We start from the raw sequence: 10,321 nt of genomic DNA, 5'->3' as shown, positions 1-10,321 counted from the left end.
CACACACACACACACACACACACACACACACACACACACACAATGTTTTTGGAATAATATTCCTGCTGCATTAATGTGTCATTTTCTTGCTGTAGATGTTTAAGGTTGTGCTCATGTTAACACCTTTATATACTGTTGGCTAGTTTAATCTACAGCAATGCATCATATTTGATCATCATATGTTTGTAGCGGCGCTGTCCTGTGAGAACCACGTATCTAAAGTTTTCATGGTATCAGAAAAACAGCCCTGTTTTCAGCTTTGTGATAATGCATTTCCCAGCTGATCCAAGAGGCTTTTTAAAGACTTTATTTAGCTTAAGGAGATAATTCTCATCACATAAAGGAACCCTTCATCCTTCAGTTTATCCCAAACATTCAACATCAACACATCTGGAGATACATGGTTTTCACTGGACAGGGCAGGGATGAAACACTGTCAACTGAAAAATAACTAAATCTGAGTACAAAAAAAGTACAAAAAAAATATAAAGTTTCATCTAAGGGAAATACTCAAGTAAAGTACAAGTACCTAGAATTTGTACTTAAGTACAGTACTTGAATAAATGCACTTACATACCACCATTCGTATTTGAGTTATGCTTTTTTTTAAATTAACATTAAATAACACAATATAATATGCCGGGAGACGCTTATATATTACCTCTACCCAAATAATAAAAAAACAATATTCATGAATATTATGTCAGAAAGACAAACATAAAGCCAAAGTTTACATTTTCTATAGAACTCTAACTAACTAGAACTCTCTAGATTAAGCCCTTGCCGTCCTCCCTCCCCTCTCTTTGTCTCCCCCTTCAAATCATCTGTCAAAAATATCAAAGTGCATTAAACCGCCAACGCTGCGGAGAGATTTATGACCCTGACATGTGCAGCAGCAGGGTTTGTCCGGTGTGTGTTACCGTGTGTACTCCCTGTCCCCGCTGAATGATGGTTTAAACCCATCTGTCTGTCGCTGGGGCGTGTCGCAGGGAGGGGGGGTGGGAGGGCATCGGGACTCCCAGGAGACGCTGACGTAACCACACAACCTGGAAGCTGCGAGGCTAGAAGGGAGGGCATGTTTGGGTGAGGGTGGCCAGCTAAAAGGGGTGATAATTAGGGTTTTAACTGTCCCACAGCACATAATAACATCTGCAGTGTCTATAAATAGATACGCTTAATTGTCAACAAAGGGAAAGCAAGCTTGGTCACCCAAGCACGGGAAAAACTAATTAGAAAAAGAAAGCCAGGGCGCCCGGATAGCTCAGCTGGTATAGTGGGCGCCCATATATATACACAGAGAGGTTTACTCCTTGACGCAGTGGGCCCGGGTTCAACTCCGACCTGCGTCCCTTTGTTGCAAGTCATTCTCCCCTTTCATTTCTTCAGCTGTCCTGTCAATAAAAGCCTAAAAATGCCCAAAAAATTATCTTAAAAAAAAAAAAGAAAAGAAAAAGAAAGCCAGACAGGTTTAGCCACGTGGGAAAGTCAAACTAACATTTGTGTTGCTCAGTAGCATGCCGAACTCTTTTGAAAGAAGATACAACATATGCTTCCTCCCACAAGTAAAAATGAATTCATGATCAACAAAACACACCGTTGCTTAATTCTGTACATTCAGAGGTTTTGCTGCTACAGTCTGAGTCAGTGGTGACCACAGTGGTGAAATGTAACTACCTTTAGGTTACTCAAGTAATGTACAAATTTGAGGTACTTGCACTTTGAGTAAGATACACGGTGATCAGTTTAAATCAAGCTCAAGCTCCACTTTTGCCAGATACAACAATAAAGTGATGCTTAATAATCTACCATTTTTCCAGTTATGGGCCATTCTGCATAACAAGTACTTTTGCTTTTGTTACTTTAAGTGTGTTTTTATGCTACCACTTTTGTACTTTTACTTAGGAATACAGGACTCTAAATTAGAGCTGGGCAATATATCAATATTATATCTATATCGTGATATGAGACTAGATATCGTCTTAGATTTTGGATATCGTAATATCGTAATATGGCATAAGTATTGTCTTTTCCTGGTTTTAAAGGCTGCATTACAGTAAAGTGATGTCATTTTCTGAACTTACCAGACTGTTGTAACTGTTCTTTTATTTGCCTTTACCCACTTAGTCATTTTATCCACATTACTGATGATTATTCATCTAAAATCTCATTGTGTCAATATTTTGTGGAAGCACCAATAGTCAACACTACAATATTTTTGCTGTATCGATATCAAGGTATTTGGTCAAAAATATCGTGATATTTGATTTTCGCCGTATCGCCCAGCCCTACTCTGAATACTTCCTCCACCACTGGGTGACCATGTAGAGGCTAATGTTAGCAAACTTTAGATGTTGCTGTATAATGGACGTTATGAGTCCGATCACTGACTTTATGACTCTTCTCTATATTGTACACTAATTGTCCAATTCAGGTCAATGTCCAACATAACCTCATAACCTTTCCAGGAGTAGTTCAGCTCTGTGTGTAACAGCTGTATTATAACACAGTGATGCCTCATTCTGCCTAGTCATGAAGGAAGTAAACACCTAACATATTCTGTCTGTGCTTTGTTTACATTGAAGGCTCAGCTAAACTTAACGCAGCAACCCAGCATGAGTTTACTGTAAACACTCCTTCAGGAAGACAGGAACTTCAGAGAGTAGGGGACAAGGGGGTAAGCCTCTCTCCACAATGCGTACCTCCTTTGGCCTCCATTTTGATGCTAACAAGCACTCACCCGCTGTTAGCATTCCATTGACTGCCATTCATTTTTTTTTTAAGATCATTTTTTGGGGGCTTTTTTCCCTTTATTTCAGAGTGACAGTGGATAGACAGGAAATGTGGGAGAGAGATGGGGGATGACACGCAGCAAAGGGCCGCAGGTCGGACTCGAACCCAGGCCGCTGCAAAGGACTCAGCCTACATGGGGCGCACGCTCTTACTGGGTGAGCTAGAGGTCGCCCCGACTGCCGTTCATTTTGACGTCACTTTGACAGCGAATAACTTTACATCTGAAGCGTTTAAAGTTTAAAATTTGTCCATTGTTTATTTATAAAGAAACACGACAATGTATAAAAGGCTCCATTATCTTGTATCTCCCGTTATGGCTCCGTAGCAGACGTTTTTGTAAAAATAGGCTAACGATTGTGTCATAACCACGCGACTTACTGCCGCATAGTAGAGGAATTACCGTATAGTACAGGAGAAGCTCGCAGGCAGTTTCGACTTACATTAGCTGTTTAAGTTTAATTACTACTGTTAACTAGCATTTTAGTTAGGAATAATTAGCCTGTGCCCATGTTATCTCCTTACATATACCGACGCTCTCCATCTCTGCAAGATTGGGAATGACTGAGATTTCTCTTGGCACAGCTACCAGAAGACTTACAACTTTCAGACACGTTGCTCACTTCACATTTACGTCGTCTCTCTCAGTTGGAGGCTGCTCAGTAACGCTCAGCCATCACCGGAAAAGTGTTTCTAATAGCCTTCACTGGTCTCGGTCCAGAGCAACGGGGTCTGTTGGTCCAGTTTACATACTGTCTATGGTTGGGTACGACACTGCACGATAACACATCGTGGTTAAACTGTAAACCGTCTACCTTAATCTCTCCTCAATTGAGAGTCCATTAAATGCTTCATCACATGAAGCAAAGGGCCGCAGGTCAGAAAGGAACCTGCGGCCACTGCGTTGAGGACTGAGCCTCCGTGTATGGGCACGTGCTCTACCAGGTGAACTACCCAGGCGCCCAGTAAAATAATATGTTTAATATCACAGAATAGGCCTACATATTCAAATATCCCATGGCGTTCATAAATTTCACACCTGTGGCCACAAACATGTTTTGCAAAGCATCTTTAAATCAGCATTTTGAATGAAAACAGGCTCTCTGTTAAACTAAGTGTGTTAAATGCTTTGAACTGCTCAGTACAACCGGCGTGGTGATGCACGCATCTTCGGTAATCTTCCCTGCCCAGATTTTAAGTTTTGCTAAACTGAGGAAATAGGAGCCATGTTTTTTTTCTGGAAAGATCCCGCCGTTGAATACAGATACCCTATACAGATACTAATATGAGATTTCACATTCCCCGTCAGTTTTGGCAGCGGCCGTTGTCCGTCGTCACTGATCTGGGGTCAGGTTACCTCCAGCCAGAGTTGTTGAGATCATTAGAGTGGATCTGACCTTGTGTTATTGGGTGGGGAGGTAGATGCTGCACATTCATGTGGGTACACAGATGAACGCATGCAAATGTGTGTGTGTGTGTGTGTGTGTGTGTGTGTGTGTGACATGGATAATCATCGTTCGTCATTAGCATCAGAGCTAAACATCCTGGGTATCTGCTACAATGTGAGATAAAAAAATAAATAAATGTCAGCACCTCACTGAAGCTAAATGCACTGATGAAACTATTTAAACCCAGGAACAATTTTTCAGATTGTCTTGCTAGGATCTCAATAGCTTAGGATTTTCAGCGATGGAATCTCACTATGAAAGGAGATGGAGCACTGCCAGTCAGCTGTTGTGTCGTGGTCAGGTGTTAAGCCCTGTGGTCCGGGGGAGGGGATAAAGGGGATATATTATTAATTTGCTGCAATCCCCAACAGAGAATGATCCTTTAATAAAAATATTCATCATCACCTTTTGATAATCTGTTGATTCAACAGTCTGTAATGTCAATAGCTGCTTATTATTAAGGACTTAAGGCTCATACTATATGCTGGCTCTAAATATGGGACATGTCTGGTTGTGTGTTGCTTTTTAATTGCAGGTGGAGGTTTTATTGCCTATTTCTTAAAGGAGAAATATGCTCATTTTCAGGTTCATATCTGCATTTTGGGTTTCTACTAGCACATGTTTACATGCTTTAATGTTAAAAAAAAAAAGCAGCTGTATTTTTCTCATACTGTCTGTCTAAATATACCTGTATGTATTCACCCTTTGTCTGAAATGCCTCGTTTTAGCGGCAGTCTCTTTAATTAAGCCCCCATCCCGGAAAGGCCAGTCTGCTCTGATTGGCTTGTGAGAAAAATATGGTGCACCTTAGGTATTTCTCAAACTGTGAGTGGAAATGCTCAGATGGAGGTTGGTATATTCTAATGAGCCTGCATGTGACATCGGAAGGGGAGCCAAATCTGAATGGCTTGTTGAATCCCATAATGTTTTCTAATCTAGGCCGCACACATAAAATGACTGGGTTGTCTTATTTCACAGTTTGAGGGTTGGTAAGCAATCCAGATACCCCAATGTATGTGCACAAGCACTGAAAAAGGGAGTTTATTATGATATGTTCCCTTTGAGGCTTATGTAACTCTATCTAGTCTGCCGTGTCAATATCAATCTTTTTCTCAATAAGCTCTTTAGAAGGGTAAATGCTATTTAAAACTTTGGAATGTACCACACAATAAACTGTACTTTATAAAGTTTTTAAGTATTGTTTTAATAGCAACTTCCTTCAACTTTCCTCCCCTTACTTTGTAAGTGTATCTAATGTGGGTGGAAAGTGGAGTGATAACATATGTGTCAATATGTGTTGTGAATATTCAGAGATGTTTATGATGAAAAAAAGGTAAAAGAAACATAATCACTACCCATACAATATTTTAAATATCATTAGGGGCCTAAAGTTTAATTTAACAGAATTTCTGTGACAATAGCGCCACTGTGTGGCAGAATTATGATAACACACCTTTCTATTTAATGAGGAAATGAAATAAGATACAGCAACCCAAAGTGTGTAGGCTACTGAAGGAAACTTTAACTAATTAGATTGCTTTATTTCTGTGGCCTTGATTTCCAAATATTATTATATTATTATATTTTACATAACACGGTTTGTGACACCCAACTATGTGGAAAAGAAGATAACAGTGATGAGGTTAAGGGTTAAAAACATGACTGTTAAGACAAATATACTCATAAATACAAACCTAAATCATATAAACGGATGCGACATCAAATAACACTAACAGGAATAACCAATTCCGGTCCTTTTCTTCAAAATAAAAGTGCCTAAATGCACAATGTTGAAATACCATATTATAAATAGTTATATGTAGAAAAAAAAGGCTGCAACTATCGATTATTATTGATTAATCTAAAAACAAATAGTCAACTATTGAATTACTTGTTTAATTAAAATGTGCAACACAATTTCTGAAAACTATAGGTTAAATCCTAATTTGACATATTGGAATAGTCGCTGTTTACAATCTGTTTTATCGACCACTTAATTTAATGAGAACTAACTGATCACTTCAGCTTTGGTTTAATTAACCAATTTAATTTAGGGATGACAGGTTGTAATCATGCCCCCACATACAGCGCTCAGCACTCAGTCTTAAAATGCATCCATGGTTGCAATCCCAATCTCAGAGTGTCTTTAAACGTTCGCGATTTTACTCTGAAGGTTCGACACCAAAACCGGAAGTCTTCTCGACATATTGAATACAATCTCATCAGAGATTTCCTGCCTGTTCTCTTAATACATCCATGGCCTGTTCACAAGGACGAGTTTGAACACATCAAAGATGAGAGATATATACAAATAACGTAAGGTATGCAGCAACAACGTTGTTATAAAAACTCCTAGCGAATCACAGCGTACTTACAATTGCTGTACGTAGCGTTTGTTAACCGAAAACGGTGTTAGTGTTGTTAATAACCGGGCCTCGGTAGCAGGAGCAGGCAAGACTGGTTTAGCTATTTTAGCGCTCTGTGGCTTGCTAACAGTTCGTGTAACAGCTCGTGTTTAATGCTTGAAACTAAACACAGCCGTTTGACAACATTTTGAAGGTATTGCGCCGTGGTTTATTTTATAATTTGGCTCTAGCCAACCTTAACGTTCATAACGGTTGGGCTCAGGCCCGTAGTTAGTACAGGACATTAACGTACACAGTATATCGTAAATGTCCGAATGGTTATAGGTGTTGGTGTTGATGTGAGGCAGATGAAAAAAGGTTAGGACTTAACACATCACATCTTTTTTTTTTCTCTTGTTCCTGGTTATAGTTAATGAAAAAGATAAAGAGATAGTTTTTCCTTAGTTAAAGTCAGTAACGTTACATAAAGTCGTAACGTTATATATTTACTTATTTAATAATGGGAGCAATGGGGATAAGGACGCATTGGCATGGGTTATTTAGGATAACATGTGTATTTAACGTTCTCGCAGTATGCCTGCAATAAATAGTACTTTTCCGAAGTTTTTATTCCGACTGTAAAGGCTGATTTATGGTTGTATGAAGGATCTGCGAGCCTACGTCAGTGGCCTACTGTTGTGAGGATTTAAGCTTGATTTATGGTTCTGCGGAGGCTCCACGCAAAGCTTTCGCAATAGCCTACGTAATGCTGTGTGTCCGTTGTCAGCGTCCGGAAAGCTGTGGCATGAAAACTTAAACCTCTCCTTGATTTCATGTTGTTCACAAATAATTAGTACTCAGAAATGAGTAGGGGGAATGCGATGCAACAGAGCCCAGCCAAGCGGACCAGTCACAGTTGTTGCGGTCTGCGTCACCGCAACCTGTAGTTACGTTTCTGGGGAGGTGCACGTCAGAGGTTACGGCGTAGGATTGTAGCTACGTACGTACCTTAAGCGTAGATTCAACGCAGAACCATAAATTGAGCATAAATCTATGTTACTACACATGCAAGATACTGTTGCACGGGCTTCCATAGAGGGTGCGCAAGCTACATCATGCACCGAGACTTACATGCTCAACACATATTCTTACTATAATTTTCCGAAACGCCAGGGGGCATACAAACACAATTCAATCCAGGAAGTCCAGAATTATACAACTTAAGAATGTTGTCACAGCAGGAACTTTTCACAATGATCACATGTCAAACAGTAGAAATACAGCATTTATATTTCAAAGTAATCTACCAGTATGGTACATTTGCACATGTACCGCAGCGCTTTGCTGAATAACATTGTGTTGTGGTTTGTCAAATGTGAGCAACTTTTTTTGCTACATTAGCACAAAAACTGCATTGCCAGCTGCATTTTTCTCGCTAAGCTAAAGTGAGTCTGAACGTTGCCTTCATCTAGGCCTGGCTACTGTTTTATTTTTTCCACCGTGACTATGAACTTGCTACTGTCATGGTTAGATTTAAGTAAATAGGGTGTTACTAGGTGCTAGGTTTTGAATGTAGTGAGTACCAGGGACCCACAGGTAGTCATTTGAGTGGGTCCCAGGGAAACTGAGTGGGTCACCAGACAAAATGTGTGTATTTGACAAATTGTAGTGTTAAACTTGTGATTGGTGTTATAGGTATGGATATGTTCAACCAGTGGCCATGTGAGTTTATTTACCAATACCAAGTTTGTTCTTTATCAATACTTTGTCAGAAATATCAGAAAATGGTGAAACATGTAGATCACTGTTTTCAAAAGCCCAATATGACAGGCCCCTCAGCTGTCACAGAGTCACCTTTGTCTTCACATTTAAGCTATATTGTCAATAACGTGAGTATCTGCAAGAAACGGTCCATCTGCAAGTAACAAGCATAGTTTGAGGAACATCTCCCCTCAGAGAGAAGAGGAGATGCTGCTGTATAATAATAAATTACCAATAATAACAGAACCTGTTACATCAGAACTTATCAATACTAGAGTCTTAAATAATTTAGCCCTGGGGCCCGTGTAATACAGAGTTTCAGTATGCGTGTAGGAGGCCACCTGTCTTACCATGCTTACCGTAAGAAGGTTACGTAATTAATCCGAGACGAGCAGAATATTCTGTCCTTAGCATGCGATAGATTCACAATGAACAGTCCATAAACAGAATGGCTGTTGAACGCCTTAGAGGACTGCCGGCGCATATCCATTTGGCCAACAGGGAAACATCAACCCAAACGTCATCCCTCACTCTGACCAATGGTGTAACTTCATCACTCATTTACTCACTCAGTGACGAAACTTTTGCGTTTAAAGGGCTGGCCTCGCATTGCTGCGGTCAAACCTAAAACAAACAAGGTTCTTTCCGTGATTCTTAGACCCTTTTTCTTCTTTTTTAAGTCAGAGGTTTATGACACTTTTTCTGCTTCTGCAGTTGAAGGATGACATTGCGGAACAATTTTTTTCTAAATTACTGTTTATCAATTTTAAGCAAACGTATTGTAAATTGTGTGACTCCTGATGGTGATTCAATCTGTATAATTTTATTTTGTTACGCTACCTTACCTTTTACCCAATAAATGGTGATTCAGAGTCCTACAGGAAGTTCAGTCTTATTTACACTGTCATTCACTACCACCATTTAGGTGTTAAATGTTTTCAGGGCCATCTGAATCTTTCAGTATGCTCTAATGTCACGTTCTGAAATGGGAATTGCAGTTTTGAGATGTTGCATTTCGCTATGTGCTTTTTCTGTCTGCGGGTGCCATTGTCAACTATTTCCACCAGAGATGAGCATGGAAAGTAAACACACAAATTTGTGTCTGTCTGTCCGAATGTTTCCTGTTAATAGCAGTGACTTTGTTTTCTCTCTTTGTCTATGCTATGTTGCCTTTGCCTCATCTGTTCTTTCTTGCTAGTGAAGACCTGGAAGTGAAATAGATGACATGAGCGTTCTACAGGAAGCAACAGAGTGGCCAGCTCAAGACAAGACCTTCAAGATTATTGGTTTTACCCATCCAAGAAGCTGAAGTCCAGTCCCTTTCAATAACCCCTTTTGTTTTGTTTTTTTTAACTTTTCAGCTTTGCATTGCTATCGGAGCGTTGTGCCCCTTCTTCTGCTCCACGGGCCCTAACGAGCCCCCTACTTGGAGGGCTCCCAGGGAGCTCACTCCTGCTCGGCCAGCAGGCTGCCTCTTTGCAGCTGGCACAATTGAAAGCCCAGCTAGCACTGACACAGATAAACAATGCTCTTGCTGTTGGCAGCCGAGCCGCGACATTGACAGCCAACTCCAACACAACTGCTCCCTACATACCCACAACACCCCCCTCCCCAACTGCTGCAGCCATCAATCTCCTTAACCTTCTCAAGATTGCAAACACCATGTCCCATCCCCTGTATAACCCCTATGCCCCTGGGAACCAAAGTTCCAACCAGGGGCAGTATGGACTTTCCAGTATACCGGCAGAAAGGGACCCTCGGATGGGATCTTCTCGCCTTGGACCTGGGTCCAGCTTCACCTCTCCTGGAGCTTCTTCTGGGACTCCTGCCAACTCTGGGGGAATGCACCCGTCGCTGCTGCCTCAGTCAATGAACTACAGGCCTGAACAGAGTAGGGCCATAATAGACGAGAACATAGAGAGGTCTATAGACATGCATATTAGCAGAGCCAGAGAGGAAGTAAGGCTGCTTGGCAAACCG

The sequence above is a fragment of the Perca flavescens genome, chromosome 19 (genome assembly GCF_004354835.1).
Source record: "Perca flavescens isolate YP-PL-M2 chromosome 19, PFLA_1.0, whole genome shotgun sequence".
Classification (NCBI taxonomy): domain Eukaryota; kingdom Metazoa; phylum Chordata; class Actinopteri; order Perciformes; family Percidae; genus Perca; species Perca flavescens.
Note: the sequence above shows the minus strand (reverse complement) of the source record.